The sequence below is a fragment of the Dipodomys spectabilis genome, unplaced genomic scaffold, assembly GCF_019054845.1.
Source record: "Dipodomys spectabilis isolate Male_0828 unplaced genomic scaffold, ASM1905484v1 ptg000297l, whole genome shotgun sequence".
NCBI lineage: Eukaryota > Metazoa > Chordata > Mammalia > Rodentia > Heteromyidae > Dipodomys > Dipodomys spectabilis.
Window position 1 is genome coordinate 10,412,550 of NW_024870974.1, and position 15,397 is coordinate 10,427,946.

The following is a 15,397-nucleotide window of genomic DNA, read 5'->3' on the forward strand; positions in this document are numbered from 1 at the left end:
GTCAAATTGATATATACATCACAGTAAGTAAGCACTTCATTCACTTGAGATTGAGACAGTGATAGCCCTCTACCAGTACTTTGCTGCCTGCCATCCTCAGATTCTGACCCTGCTTCCATTAGAGTAGATCCATTTCTGTCTCATAATGGAGATGCCTCGCTTGCTTTTTTATGATTTGTTAAAAATGATCGTTACAATGAGAAAATAGGATAGGAAATGAAGGCGTTTCCCCAAGAATGGCATCTCTAGCACTTTATTATGAAGTGTAAGCAGTTAACTTCTACTGATCTTGGTATGGCACAGAGGTGAAACTTTGCATACATCAGCAAATCATGTCACTTGGTGCAAGAAAAATCAGTTCCGTTCATTATAAAAGACTTGCCTTAGAGAGGGGTAGATAAGGTACTAGAGAAAGCTGCCCTGCAGAATTGCTCTGCTGTGTGGAAATGAGCCAAAAGAAACACAGGAATGTTTGTGAGGCAGAAATTCTTGGTGGATTTGTGGAACCAAATGTAGGAAGACCAAACTGTGCACATCTTGTTTACTCAGATATTTATTAATTCCTCAGACAAGCACAGAGTTTGGTCTTATAAACCAAACACCAGAGATGGAGACTTCGGATAAAGAATGGGAGGTGCAGAGATGCCAATGGATGTACCTAACAATCAGTGTCTTATAGCCACCAAATACACAAAATGGACGAGGATTGTGGTCAGTGATGGAAGATCCTGAATACACTTGCTGGGCTAGTCCTTAATCCTTAATCTGTTAGATTGTGGGGAAAGTTGGCATGTCTACAGAGGAAAATCACTGCTGCTGGGTAGTAGAAATCGCTGGATACTGGCAGAGGCCAGATGCAGTGGATACTTTTCAACCTGTGTGGACTAATTTCAGGAATGTAGCATGAAGTATGGCTACACTGGGGTATACCAGCTGAACCTCAATGTGTAGGAGAATTCCTGGAGGGGGAGAGCACATGATATTTTCTCCATTCTCTGTCTAGTGTATTTCATAAACAGGTCTCTTTTCTTTCAAATGAATAGGGTTAAAAGAACTCAACTTGATTTTTTTACCTGAAGAAACCAGGGAGAGAAGAAAGGGGGAGGGACAGAGGGAGAGAGAGAGAGAGAGAGAAAGTGCCATTATCCACTGGTCAAATTTTGGAGCCAAGAGCATGAAATCACTTGAAACATGAGTTTTCTGTAAGAATTCACCTATTACTTTATCTGAATGGGAAATTATTTTTTAATTTTTATTTTTTTTGGGGGGTCTGGTCATGGGGCCTGAACTCTGGGCCTGGGTGCTATCCCTCAGCCCTTCAGCTCAAGGCTAGCGCTCTACCACTTGAGCCACAGCACCACTTCCAGCTTTTTTCTTTTTTGCTTATGTGGTGCTGAGGAATCGAACCCAGGGCCTCATGCATGCAAGGCAAGCACTCTACCACTGAGCCACCTTCCCAGCCCCAAATGGGAAATTATTATGATGAGCTTGCTTCCCTTTCATCCTATTTTTTTAATCAGAACTATTTTAATGCTTCTTAGGGCCCTTCAACAGTTGTACAAAGAATATAAATCAAATTCAGAAAACAAATGTGTTTAGAAGAGAAGACATTATTTAGCTATTGCTCTTACTGAAGAGAGTGAGAGAGAGCAATGACAGTTTATTACTTGAAAAACCCTCTTTTTGAAAATGAAACTTATTAGACATTTAATTGCAAGAAAATTCTGTAGTCTCTGTGGTTCAGCATTCATCTAGGAAGCATAGGAACTAAACAGGTACTAAGTGCTTAGCTCAATGCCAAACACACAGCAAACATGTTAGAACTATCAATGAGAACCGTGGAATCTGCTCCTCCCAAATATGTGTCCAGACAGGCGGCCCCCCTGAAAATGGAAGCCAAGTGAGCCTACATGGATAAAACAGGTAGGAAGCAGCACCACCAAGAAAGTGAATTTGTGATATTTTTTCCTCCAGCTTTTCTAAGCTTGAATTTTTTAACTTGAATTAAATCTCCACATTATAACATGATTCACATTAGCAACAGTTCAAATATACCCTGGTAGGCTAATTTTCACTTAGTTCATATAAAATAAGTCAATTTATAGAAAAGTTTAACTGTTACACTCTCCTTTAAAAATACTTGGCTCTGCTGGGCGTTGGTGGCTCACGCCTGAAATCCCAGCTACTCAGGAGGCTGAGATCTGAGGATTGTGATTCAAGGCCAGCCTAGGCAGGAAAGTCCTTGAGACTCTTCTCTCCAATGATCCACCAAAAAGCCAGAAGTGGAGTATGGCTCAAGTGGTAGAGTGCCAGTCCTGAGTAAAAATGCCAAATGAGAGCAAGAGAGGCTTTGATTTCAAGCCCCAGCACCCACGTACACACAGAAATTCTTGGCCCTTAAAATTAGATACTAAAGGGCTGGGAAGGTGGCTCAGTGGTAGAACGCTTGCTTTGCATGCTTGAGGCCCTGGGTTCGATTCCTCAGCACCACATAAGCAAAAAAGAAAAAAGCCGGAAGTGGCACTGTGATTCAAGTGGTAGAGCGCTAGCCTTGAGCTGAAGAGCTGAGGGACAGCGCCCAGGCCCAGAGTTCAGGCCCCACGACTGGACCCAAAAAAACAAAACAAAACAAAAAAATTAGATACTAAAAATAAGATTAGGTCTTTCAAATTAGATCTAAATATATTGATATATGTAATTTTATAATTTTATAGGGAAATATAAATTTAAGTCTCTAAAATTAGATTCTATATTCAAACGTGTATTTTATTTTTGTTAATTGCTATTACATACAAAATGAAGGTTTTTTCTGATTTGTTGATTTAGAGTTTGCAATTATCTTCTTTTCACTTTAAATCAATGATCTTTGAGGAACCTCAGTTTTACCTTTAATGAGGAAGAATTTATCAATATCTTCCTGTGTGTGCTGCTTCAACTCAATAAATTTTCATATATTTTATTTGAATAGTCTTTCTACATTTACATCTTCATACACTTGAAATAAATTTTTATGTCTGATATAAACTATAAATCTAAGTGTTCCTGTTTGAATATACTCTTACAGTAGCACTATTCTTTGAAAAGCAGATTTTCTCCAGATGCCCCTATTATAGGTGAAATTTTTATAGGTTCACAATTTTGAATCTGAGCTTTCTGGGGTCAGGTTTTTTTGTTTTGTGTGTTTGTTTTTCTATTGATCAACTTGTCTATGCTTGTAGGACTGCTGCTTTAAGGTCTGTTTTAAAATATACCAGTTATAAAGAAGATTTTCTACAAAGTAAGAGCCTAGAGTTCAGGCTTTTACAGCATTAATTACTATTTAAGTTTCAAAAACCTAACTCAAATAATACCTCAGGAGCTATCAATTCTGTAAAAGAAGACAACTATGTGGACTGTGTGATCTTAGAGTTCAGCATCTACTTCTGTATGAAAATTCGAATCATTGAACAATGTAGAGGAGACATATGGGAGAATGAGTGAACCATGGCTGTCGGAAGTAGGGTTTCTGTTATATTTATTAGAGATCAAGAATGATTGCTCCTTAGATTATTAACACCCAAGACCCAGTTCAGAGCTCCAAAGAGTGGCCTCAGTAAAGGCAATATTATTATTATCATTACTATTACTATTGTTATTGTCTATCATGGGGCTTGAATTTAGGGCCTGGGCACTGTCTCTGAGCTTTTTCACCTAAGGCTAGCACTCTACCACTTTATTTTTATTATTTTTTTTTTTTTTTGGGTCCGGTCGTGGGGCCTGAACTCTGGGCCTGGGCGCTGTCCCTCAGCTCTTCAGCTCAAGGCTAGCGCTCTACCACTTGAGCCACAGCACCACTTCCGGCTTTTTTCTTTGTGCTTATGTGGTGCTGAGGAATCGAACCCAGGGCCTCTGGCATGCAAGGCAAGCGCTCTACCACTGAGCCACCTTCCCAGCCCCCACTCTACCACTTTAAGCCACAGCTCCACTTCTGGTTTTCTGGTGGTTAATTGAATAAAAGAGTCTCATAGACTTTCCTGCCTAGGCTGGCTTTGAACCGTGATCCTCAGATCTCAACCTCCTGAGTAGCAAGGAGCCATCAGTAAGCCACCAATGCTCAGCCCTCCTACATTCTTGAATATGTGTATGTTCAGGTCTGTGAATGCATGTATGTATATGAAAAATGAGGATAGGAGCAACTGTTTTAGCCATATAAATTTTCTTCTAGTTTTTCCAAAGTGTGCATATAAATATAATGGTGTACTTGGTTATAAGCCCCAGAGCCTGTGGTCTACAGATAGAAGACTCTACCTACCTTGGAGGCCTACTCCCTGGTCAAGAAAAAGGAAACTACAGGATATAGCAGAACCTCACCTTGATGCACATTCAGACTGCTGCTAGATCTTCTTAAAATTTTCATGGCAAATTGGTGTGTGCATGTGTGTGCTGACACTAGGGGTTGAACTCATGACCTTGCTTACAACTAGTGATCTTGAGCCACATCTCCACATCTGGCTTTTTTTTTTTTTTTTTTGCTTGTTAATTGAAGATAAGGGTCTCCTAGATTTGTCTACCTAGGTTGGTTTCTAACTTTGAATCTCACATCTCAGCCTCTTGATTAACTAGGATTATAGGCATGTGCTATTGGCACCCAGCCTTCCAACTCATTCTGAACTTATAGTAAGTTGATTATACAAAAGTCACCTGAGAAAAAAGCAGCAAGAGATTAGTCTTGTTCTGTCGGAATTGAACTTTGGAGAGGAACGTGGGAGTTTGCAGTCATAATTTATAATCCATCTCTAAATTCATCCTGATGGTTTCCAGAACAATTTTTGCCAAGGTTGGAAAAGGAAGGCTGGGAAGGTGGCTCAGTGATAGAGTGTTTGTCTTGCATACATGAGGCCCTGGGTTCAATTCCTCAGCACCACATAAGCAGAAAAAGCCAGAAGTGGCGCTGTGGCTCAAGTGGTAGAGTGCTAGCCTTGAGCTGAAGAGCTGAAGGACAGCGCCCAGGCCCAGAGTTCAGGCCCCATGACCCACCAAAAAAAAGCAGGGAGGGGGGGGGGAATATGGGGATGGGGAGTGGAAAGTACACTACAATAAGAACTACTAGCATTAGCATCCAGGACTGAGGATCATTACACCCACTGCAACCAGGTGGACGGACTCTCAAAGCAGGCTCAGAGAGAATGCTCAGCCCCTAAATTAAAGAAAGTTGTTGAGAAAGCTGCTTTTGAAACTTTGCCTTGTACACTATGATAATTTCTGAACTTTGCATGTTCTATAAAAACTTTTATGGAAACTAATAACCAAAAAGCTTTGTTAAGAAAATAATGATGTACCATAATAAACCCCAAGATCTCTTCTGCCCAAAGGTAACCAAGCTTTATGAGGGCTTCCTGCGCAAGGAAAAGAAATTAACATTGATAATATCTAGTCGTTTAAAACATTTTACTAGGTACAGGCAGTGATGTATACTATTGACAATAAACCTCAAAACCCCATGAGATAAAGTACTATTGTCTTCCCCCGCTTGACAGATAATAAAACCAAAGCTTAGATGGACTAAGCAACTGCCTGAGCTCAGTTTCTAGTAAGTGGCAGAATGGAACTGGAACTAAACCGGGCATGAGCATCAGGTAATAGCTCTAATAGCCAGTTGATGACCCACATGACACCCAGGCCCTAACAGCAGAACCTATGAATATGATTCCTCCAATCAAAAGAGACTTTGGAGATGAGATCATTCCTAGATCACCCAAGTGGGACCAATGAAAGAGCTCAGAAGGGAGGAGGCAGAAGAGAGAGTCAGAGGGAGAGGGTGGTAATGGGAGCAGAGGCCACAAGCCAAGGAACACAGGTAGCCATTAGAACCCGGAAAAGACAAGACCCAAATTCCCTCCCCTGGAGGGAATCAGCACCTTGATTTGGAGGCTGTAAGATCCATCCGTATCGGGAAGTTCGAGCTCCTCATATGGTCCAGGAGCTTCTTGGTGTTTTGTCCTCTGCTCCCCTCCCTGGCCCACTTCCTGTGTTCTCTGTGACACCTTCCTGCTCTTCTCTTCTCTCCATTAGTTCCTGCTTCCAGAATTCCGTTCTGATGCCAGGTCTGGTCAGTGGTGGTTACTTGTGGGCTTGTAGCTAGCAGCCTTTGTGGCTCACCCAGGCACTCAGCCCGGTGCGGGCTGACCTATTACTTGTGAAACCATGCTGTACCTGCAGCGTATCATCAGTAAAGGCCGTGTCTGTCTGTCCTGCTCACGGGGGACTCCAGCACATCCAGGCAGCCAGGCAATGGTGGGAAGAAAGCTGAAGGAGGAAACATGGTGGGCATGGCCTGTGCAGGTGATAGAGGTGCCAGCCCTCTGGGATGTTCTGAACTATGGCAGAGGAGGAAGGCCAGAGCAGTTCCAGTCAGGACGCCTCTGCGGGCACTTCAAGGCTCCAGCTGGCTGTACCTGATGATGCCAGGCCTCCCTGACCACGACAGCTGGCCGAGGGCAGTGTCTGCTGCCCATCCATTCATAGTATCTTAAGCTTGCTGTAGATGTTTGTGCCCTCCCCAGTTCCTACATGGGAACTCTAACTCTTAACCGGGTAGGACTTGGAAGTCAGGGCTCTGGGAAGTGGTTCTGAAGTTATGAGGTTGGGACCTATGAATGGGACTAGGGTCTATACAAGAGATATGAAAGGTGATTTATTCCTCTCCCTCTTCCTCTCCTCTCTCTCTCCCTCCCTCTTTTTCTCCTTCTCCTTTCTCCTCTTCTTTTCCCTCTCCCCCTCTTCTTTCTCTCCTCCTTTCTTCTCCTCCTCTCTTTTCCCCCTCCTTTCTCTCTCTTCTTTCTCTCCCTCTCTCCCTCTCCCCTTCCCTTTCTCTCTCTCTGCCATGAGAAAACATAACCAGCAAGAAGACTCAGCTCAGGAAAGAGGGGGCATCTTGATTTTAGACTCAGACTCACTCCAGACTTGGAAGAAATTGGTATCTGTTGTTGAACCTATGGATTGAGTCTGCGGGCTTTTGTTATAATGCCTGGAAGAGACTGAGATAGGAAGGTCGGCTGGAAATGGCATGGAAATCTATGTCCCCTGGAGGAAGGGGACCTTTCTCTTGCCACAAAAAGGTACTTTGCACTGCAAAAGTGCCCCGATGTGGGGCCTGAATTCTGACCCTGGGTGTTGTCCCTGGGTTTTTGTGCTCAAGGCTGGCATTCTACCACTTGAGACAAAGCTCCACTTCTGGCTTTTTGTGGTTAATTGGACAGAAGAGTCTTGTGGACTATTGGAGTTCAGAGTCTCACAAACTATCCAGCCCAGGCTGGCTTTGAACCACAACCCTCAGATCACAGCCTGCTGAGTAGCTAGGATTACAGGTGTGACCCACCAGTGGCTGGCAAGGCAGAAACATTTTATAACTCCCCTACCCAGCAGGCAACACTGCTGTAATTTGTCTCACTGTAGGGATTACCTCTTCTGATTGACATGGGGCGGGATGTAGGCTAGATCGTAACTCTGAGCAACTCCTCACACAACTCCAGTCTCCATGTCAGTATTACATCTCAACCTTTCAGAGTTTCCTCCAAAGCTTGTGGAGAGACCCACAAGACTGTAATAGAGGTGCTTGACCCTGGCAGTGGTTCCTGGTTTAACAGTCAGGACTCCACAACACCATTTTGTGTCTCAAAACCACACACATGCCTTAAAACTGTGTCTGTTCCCCAACGCTGGCCAGGAGGCGCCAGGAGTTCCTGAGATGGCTTTTTATGTGCCTATTCCACTTCCATTTCTAAGTCTCTCTGTTCGTACTGGGCCTTTGTGCATTCTACTCTTCTAAGGCGCACTTGTAAAACTGCAGGACGCCGATTTCCTTACACATAATATAATTCTCACAATGGATATTTAAAATTTATAGCCAAATCTCCCACATGAAGGTGGTCTGGCGGGCATAATTTTTTCCTTCTGTACATAAATGACTATTAACTTGTTGGCGTTTTGCAGACAGGTTTTGATGAACTATGATATTTTGCTTAAAATCATTCCAAGAATAATGTCAGACTTCATAATTGCCTTACCCCTGACCACCAGCCAGCCAAGCCACCTCCAGCGCAGAGCTTATGTGAGAAGAAATCAACTGTGAACACAGACAAATCTCGGAACACCAGAACATGAGGCACATGGACTCCTTCTGCGAGATTCTGGAAAGGGGCTCCAGAGTGACAGATTAGACTATCAACATCTCTAAGTCAGTGTCTGAAAGCTTAGAAATACAGGGCTTTTGCAGGTTTGGGGAGAAGAAATCAGATAGGTAAATAAGGCAATAATCAAATTTCAATCATAGTGTCTGTATCTATATCTCTCTATATATAGAGTATTTGGGAGCTGGTCCCAAATGCTAGATTATTAGGACAAAAGTCAGACACACTGGTGATATTTATACATGTGAAAACAAACATATGTATATATATTTTTAGATTGCCAATAATCTTTATGCAGGGCATACTGGCAGCTCTTTTGATGATATGCTCTTCATTGCTTTGATGTTACAATGTTCTTTCTTTCTGTAATGATTTTCATATTGCATGGTAGTGTGGAAAGTTTAAAGATTATCAGCCTCTGTGGCTGAAGTGTAGTTCAGCGGTAGAATGCCCTGACTTCCATTCCCAGCACTATAAAAAAAAAAAAAATTGTCCACTTCTGAGTTGCAGTTTTTGGGAATGCTAATAAAATGCCACAGGAAATTCTCAAACTTCAGAACCAAGCATTGACTGAACAGTCTCTTTTCTAGACATTCACCAGCTGTCACAGACAGAGGGGGCTGTGAAGAAGGCAAGACTTTGGGCAAGTTCTCTGACACAAGCTGGGCACTGGTGGCTCACTCCTGTAATCCTAGCTACTCAGGAGGCTGAGATATGAGGACCATGGTTCGTTCACAGCCAGCCCAGGCAGGAACGTACATGAGACTCTTATCTCCAGTTTACCAGCAAAAAGCCATAAGTAGAATTGTGGCTCAAGAGGTAGTTGATTCACAAATGAATACTTGTTAATGCATTTACAACCTTGGGTTGTATAGATGGGCTTTCTGTCTTCAGGTGTAAAACAAGTGTTGGACTCAGTTGCTGAAGTTCATCCTACCCTACCATTTCACATTCACTGCTGTGTTCACTTACAAATAGTCTCTGCCCTCCAGCCCAGCTTGTAAAGTGGAGGCTTTGAGTAGAAGTAGTGAGAGTAAGGGATTACTAGAATCACACGAGGTAGAATGTGCCCACAGCTAGATCTCTTTTCATTGTCACATTCCCCTTTTCCTCGCCCCTTCAAATGCCTCTCCTGCGCCTTTCCTACAGAAGCTTCCCTTAGCTCTTCACGATTAAGTCAGGCGCTTCCCATGTAAGCCTCTGCAGGCCACACAGGTGTCAATACTGACAGAAGCCATTTCAGGAGCCCAGGGCAAACCACCCAACTCCTGGCAGAGCAGAGGCAGAGTGGACAGCATCAGGGCCAGGCTACTGCCCAGCAGGAAGTTGCCAAATCTATCCCCATTCTGAAACAAGGCAGAAACTTGACCATTTGGGTGCATTCGCTTTTGGATTTTAGTTCCTGGCATCTATGCTGAAAATGTGTTCAATATGGAGATTGGGAGAGAAAAAAAAAATTCCCCATTGGGATCCATGCCCAGGCTCCTTGCTTGAAATTTCTGAGACTAAGCTAAGAAGCAAAATTCTGTCATACAGCTCTGACAGTTTGGGGGAGGTAGGGGAGCTGGAAATAGGCTTTCCTTTTCATCACCTTCTTAGAGACAGCAAACGTGTCCAACAGTATTTCTAGAGAAGGGCATGGAGCTTGAACTTTAAAGTCAGATGTTGATCCAAGCTCCAATTCTATCCTTTGAAAGATAATACTTTTATTGTAAAGATACTTTACAGAGAGGTTACAGTTATATGAGTAAGGTAATGAGTACCTTTACTATTGACCATTGTTACCCCCTCCTTTGTTTTTCCCCTACAAATCCCTTCCTTCCCCGCCTCCCCAACTTCTCCCTCCCCCTAGTGTATACAAGATACAGGGCATCAGAATCAAATACAGTGACAACCGGTGATACCATAGGGGGAAGAACATACAAAAGAAACAAAAAAAAATCACATAGCCCATTAAAAACAACAACAACAAAGAAAAAGCCTCTTGTGTCCATATCTTGGGGTTCATTTCACTTAGCATTATCTTATATGGTCATATGTACATAGCTTTTGACCTTTTCTGCTTGTTTGGTAGGATTATCCTAGATGTATACTAATTTTTACAAATAAGGGAAACCATGGGACCTATGTTTCTTTGTGTCTGGCTTACTTCACTTAATATAATTTTTTCCAGGTCTGAAAGATACTTAATTTTTTTGAATTTTAATTTCTCCAGCTTTAAAATAAAATTAACTATTCTTCCTCACTGTATAGGCCGTAAGCATTACCCTGTCTGTAAAATCATACATGCCCTCTTTCAGCCCTCTTGCAGTGATATAAAATATTCACATAGGGTAATTCAGACTTGGGAAAGAGTATTTTTGATCATTCCTTTCTCAGTGGCCACATCTAGCACACTCTTTTACTTTGCTGGCTAAATTAACCATGTTGATAATAAAGAAAATTACCTTAATATTAACATGTAATATCACCTCTGCCTTCTTCCGTACCTCAACTGTGGTATCAGTTACCAGTGGCTAACAAGATTCTACTCGAATTCTGCTCTAGGCTATATCCAGATCGGATGGCAGAAGAGTCTGGATTCACCGAGGAGGCTTACAGCAACACCAGGAGTGTTTCTTGTCAAAGCCTTGCTTCAGAGATAAACTCTGCTTTATGTGGAGATAAGGAAGGCCTTCCCCTGGCAATCCATTTCAATATCTGTCCACCACGGGTTTCTCTGGAGATTTATTTGCAGTGCGTCCCCATGATGTCACCTAGAGGTGGTGATCTGGAAACGGAATTGAAGTGAGGTGTTTGGGGGACTTAGATTGGCATTGGATTGGTCTAGGGGGCGGGCAGGGGGGGAGTTGGCCATTGGGGACACAACCTTGACGAGCCTTTCTTACTTAAACACACAATCAACCACCAACAGCTCATAACCTCTGAAAGCTCATAAAATCTGACCATACAAAGGCTCAAATGTACCCGTTGTACCTAGAGACCAAAAGGAACAGATACGATCCCAAACATAAAACATCTTTGTGTGTGCTTAGAGGGAACTGTCTGTAAAGCATTGAAAAGTCTGTGATGTGGCCAGAAAGCACTGTGAACGCGGTCAGGCTGGACAGTAACTCAAGACCACAGGCAAAGGTGAGATGAGGAGGGGAATGAGGAAGCCATTTTATCAGTGGGGTGAAGAGCTGAGGGTCGACAGTCACTTCACCACTTTACACCCTGCAACTCCACCAAGCAAGGTTCTTAGGATCATCAGAATTCAATAAACATAAACCACATTCATGGCAAGTTAGGAGCATGCCACTTTGCCTTGTGTGTGTGTATGTGTATACACCAGTCCTGAGGCTTGAACTTAAGGTCTAGATGCTGTTCCATAGCTTTGTTTTGTTTTGGTTTTTTTTGCTCAAAGCTAGTGCCTTACCACGTGAACTACAACTCCATTTCCAGCTTCTTGGTAGTTTATTGGAAGTAAGAGTCTTACATGGGCTGGGAAGGTGGCTCAGTGGTAGAGAGCTTGCCTCGCATGCATGAGGCTCTGGGTTCGATCCCTCAGCACCACATAAACAGAAAAAGCCAGAAGTGGTGCTGTGGCTCAAGTGGTAGAGCACTAGCCTTGAGCTGAAGAGCTGAGGGACAGCGCGCGGACCCTGAGTTCAAGCCCCACGACTGACCAAAAAAGAAAAAAAAGTCTTACATGTTTTCTTTCCCTGGCTAGCTTTGAGCCATGCCTCTAGACCTTTCTTGTTCTCACTTATTTTTTTTAACTAGAGTCTTGATTTTCACCTGGGCTTGTGATTCTCCCATGCATACTTTCTGCGTAGCCGGGGTGACAGTTTTGCATCATTACATCTAGCTATTGGTTGAAATCGAGTCTTGTGAATTTTTTTTTTCCTAAGCTGGCCTCAAACCACAATCTTCCTGATCTCTGGGACCTCTGAGTAGCCAAGATTACAGGCGTGAGATAATGGGGTCTGTTTTGTAACAGTTAAACTGCCAATCAAAAAAACCAAAATACAAAAATCTCAAAATTATAACTTCAACGACACCTTTCTCAAGAGGAGGAGGACCTGTGGATGGGGAGAATCACTGTGCTCTTTTTTGTTGTTGTAGTTAGTCATAGGGCTTGAACTCAGGGCCTGGGCGCTGTCCCTGAGCTCTTTCACTCAAGGCTTGTGCTCTACCACATAGAGCCACAGCATTGCTCCCAATCACCATGCCCTTTAATGCCTGATCCTTCCACTGCTTTCTCCCTCATCCTATCCCTTGCGCATTCTTCCATGGAAAAAGAAGAAAAAACCCCGCCCACTGCCTGAGAGTTGCTTTGAGCACAGGCCCATCTCATCATTCTGCTGGCACTGGGAGCAAAAGCTCCCTCCTGGCCCAGAAAGAACAAGAAACAAGAAAAGGAAAATTGAAGACTACTAAATTTTGTATTACGGAAATTATAGGGAGTCCAGACTTGTGAAATTTCATCAAGATGAGAACAACATAATTTTTCTTGCAGGCCCCAAAATAGAGCATTCAGGAAGCCCTGCCCTGTGACAAATCATAGTAAAAGTCAAAGATGGTTAGTAATGTTGCAGACACCCTCAGACCTCCATTCATACCCACACTGGAATGTGGCCCACTACTTGCCAAAGGCCTGCCTCAGGGTGAGGGGAGCAGACACCAACCTATAGGATTCAACGATGTCTAATTAGCGTCAAAGCCAAAGGCCCCAAGCGGCCTACCGAGCCCTGCAAGGCCTTGTAACTCCCCTCCCCTCCTGGGCCATCCTGGCTCTTTCTGTTCTTCAAACGTGCCAGCTTCTTTCCTTTGCATGGAGCAACCTTTCCCTAATTATCCATGAGGCCCCTTCCCTCACACTCTGGTTCTCTCCCCGCTCCGTTCTGCCCTACACCCCTCTTCCCTGTGCTCCACCGACTGCCCCCCCTCATCCCCATTCTAGCCAGTTGCTAGTGAGTTTATGCCCTCTCTCCTCCTGGAATGGGAGACCTCTGCGTTGTTTGCGTGCTCCCCAGTGATGAAAATGACGGATGGTAACATCTCTGGTCAGCCCCATCCGTCTTGTTTAACACAGGAAAGGGTGCACAAGGCCCAGAGTCCTCTCAGCTCACTTGCAGCAATGCATACTGGGCTGAGCATTCATCGCTCACTCTTAGGACAGAAGGGTGACTTGATGCCAATGGAGGTGCTCCTACCCTGTTCCTACTTAGCAAAACCTGACAGTAATCACCCCTGGAAGGAGCGACATAACAATGCTGTCAAGAACTTGAATCATTTAACTAGGGATATGGGTGGACCATTGCAACAATGAGATGTACAAGTGGTTATGTCGAAAAACGAACGTAACAACGTTGGTGGGGGGGGGAGGAGGTTGGGGAGGGGGAAATGGGAAGGGATGGGAAGGGGAAACAAAGGGGAAGGCTACAATGCTTGATAAGAAATGTACTCATTACCTTGCCCATGTAACTGTAACCTCTCTGTACGGTATTTTCACAATAAAAAATAAAATTAAAAAAAAAGAACTTCAGGGTCTGGAGATTTCTCTGGAGTAACATTTCTTGTTTCATCTTTTAATCCTTACTATGCAGAACACAACATTTTTAACAGTCAGGAGTATATAGTGACCAACTTATAGAAATGTGTGTGTGTTCAGTATAACCCCTGCTTTCACTGTATTTGATGTCGGTATAATTTGTGGAGGGGAAGGGGAAAAACAAGTCGTTTAAATAAGGATACAGGTGGACCCGTTGCAACAATGAGAAGTACAAGTTGTCATGTCGAAAACGAACTTTACAACTTTGGTAAGGGGGGGGAGGGTTGGGGGGCGGGGGAGGCTGGGAAGGGATGGGAAGGGGAAACAAAGGAGGAGGCAATGCTTGATAAGAAATGTACTCATTATCTTGCCCATGTAATTGTAACCCCTCTGTACAGTATTTTCACAATTAAAAAAAAGAAAAAGAAATGTGTGTGTGTAAATCGTCACACATACATGAGTGTGCATACACATAGAAAACAGTTCTAATAAAATTATCTGTGCTTTTTCACTTGCTAGGTATATACTTGCTTTATTTTGGGGCAGTACTGGGGTATGAATTCAAGGTCACGTGCTTGGCAAGTCAAGCACTTGAGCCACACCTCCAGAACTTTCTTGCTTTTTTTAGGTTACTTTTTCAGACCAGTTCTCTTGTTTTTTTCCTTGGGGCCAATCTCTGATCAAGATCCTCCTACGTGAACTTCCCATGTAGTTGGAATGATAAGTGTGAACCACCATGCCACCATGGGTTGGTTGAGGTCTTGTTGACATTTTGCTCAAGCTGGCCTCAAAACAGGCCACCATCTCCATCCCTACCTTCTGAGTAGCTGAGATTACAGACCGGTAGCATGGCACCCATCACGAGCTATCCTTTGGTTGGCAGAGCAGTGTGTGTGTGTGTGTATGCATGTTCTTCTTTAACATGTCTCATGAATACAAAGTAATGTCTTTTTCCTGATTCCTACTTGACCTTAAAATTGTGCTGAGTCCTGAAAGGTGGAACTGAGATACAAGACAGATATCACCAAACTGAAACAAACCAAGGAGAGAGTCATTTTGCAGAGCATGGACACAGAGGGAGAAATGGTGGACTCAGAGAGCAGGCTGACCACGGTTGCAAGGGGAGGACTTGCACTCCACGGCCTCCCAATGCAACGGCGTCCAGGAATTATCCATTACTCTGCTGTGTGCAGCATTCACGTTGGCTTTCATCCAAGCAGGTTTAGTGGGAAATGTATTAACGCCTGCAAGGTGGTCCCACAGCAAGGCCCCTGAGGACAGAGCTTCCAGTATGGCTGGGGAAAGCAGGGGGAACAGGCCTGTTCCCGCCTGGCGGGGTCTGCAGTCCTAAGTGACAGGCACTATATCATGTAACAAGGCAGAGCTTTAGAATGAGAGATGGCGAAGCAATGAGTTCAAGCCATCGGTCTGCAGATGGCCGTAGAATGAGTGAGCCGGGGTGTCCTCAGAGAACATAATCTACATACCAGAACAGGCACTGGTTTGTTTAGGTCTAAGCCATGGCAACAAATTTTAGCTTTTGTAACTCTCAGTGCAGCTGTAGAGCAGGGGCCCAGGGGGAGGCCCGGCCATGCGCTTCCTGAGCTCCCTACCCTGAGCTCTGTCCGTGTACAATCTTCAAACAGCACCTACGTGTTAAACCTTCAATTCATTTGCACAACACAGCTAAGAA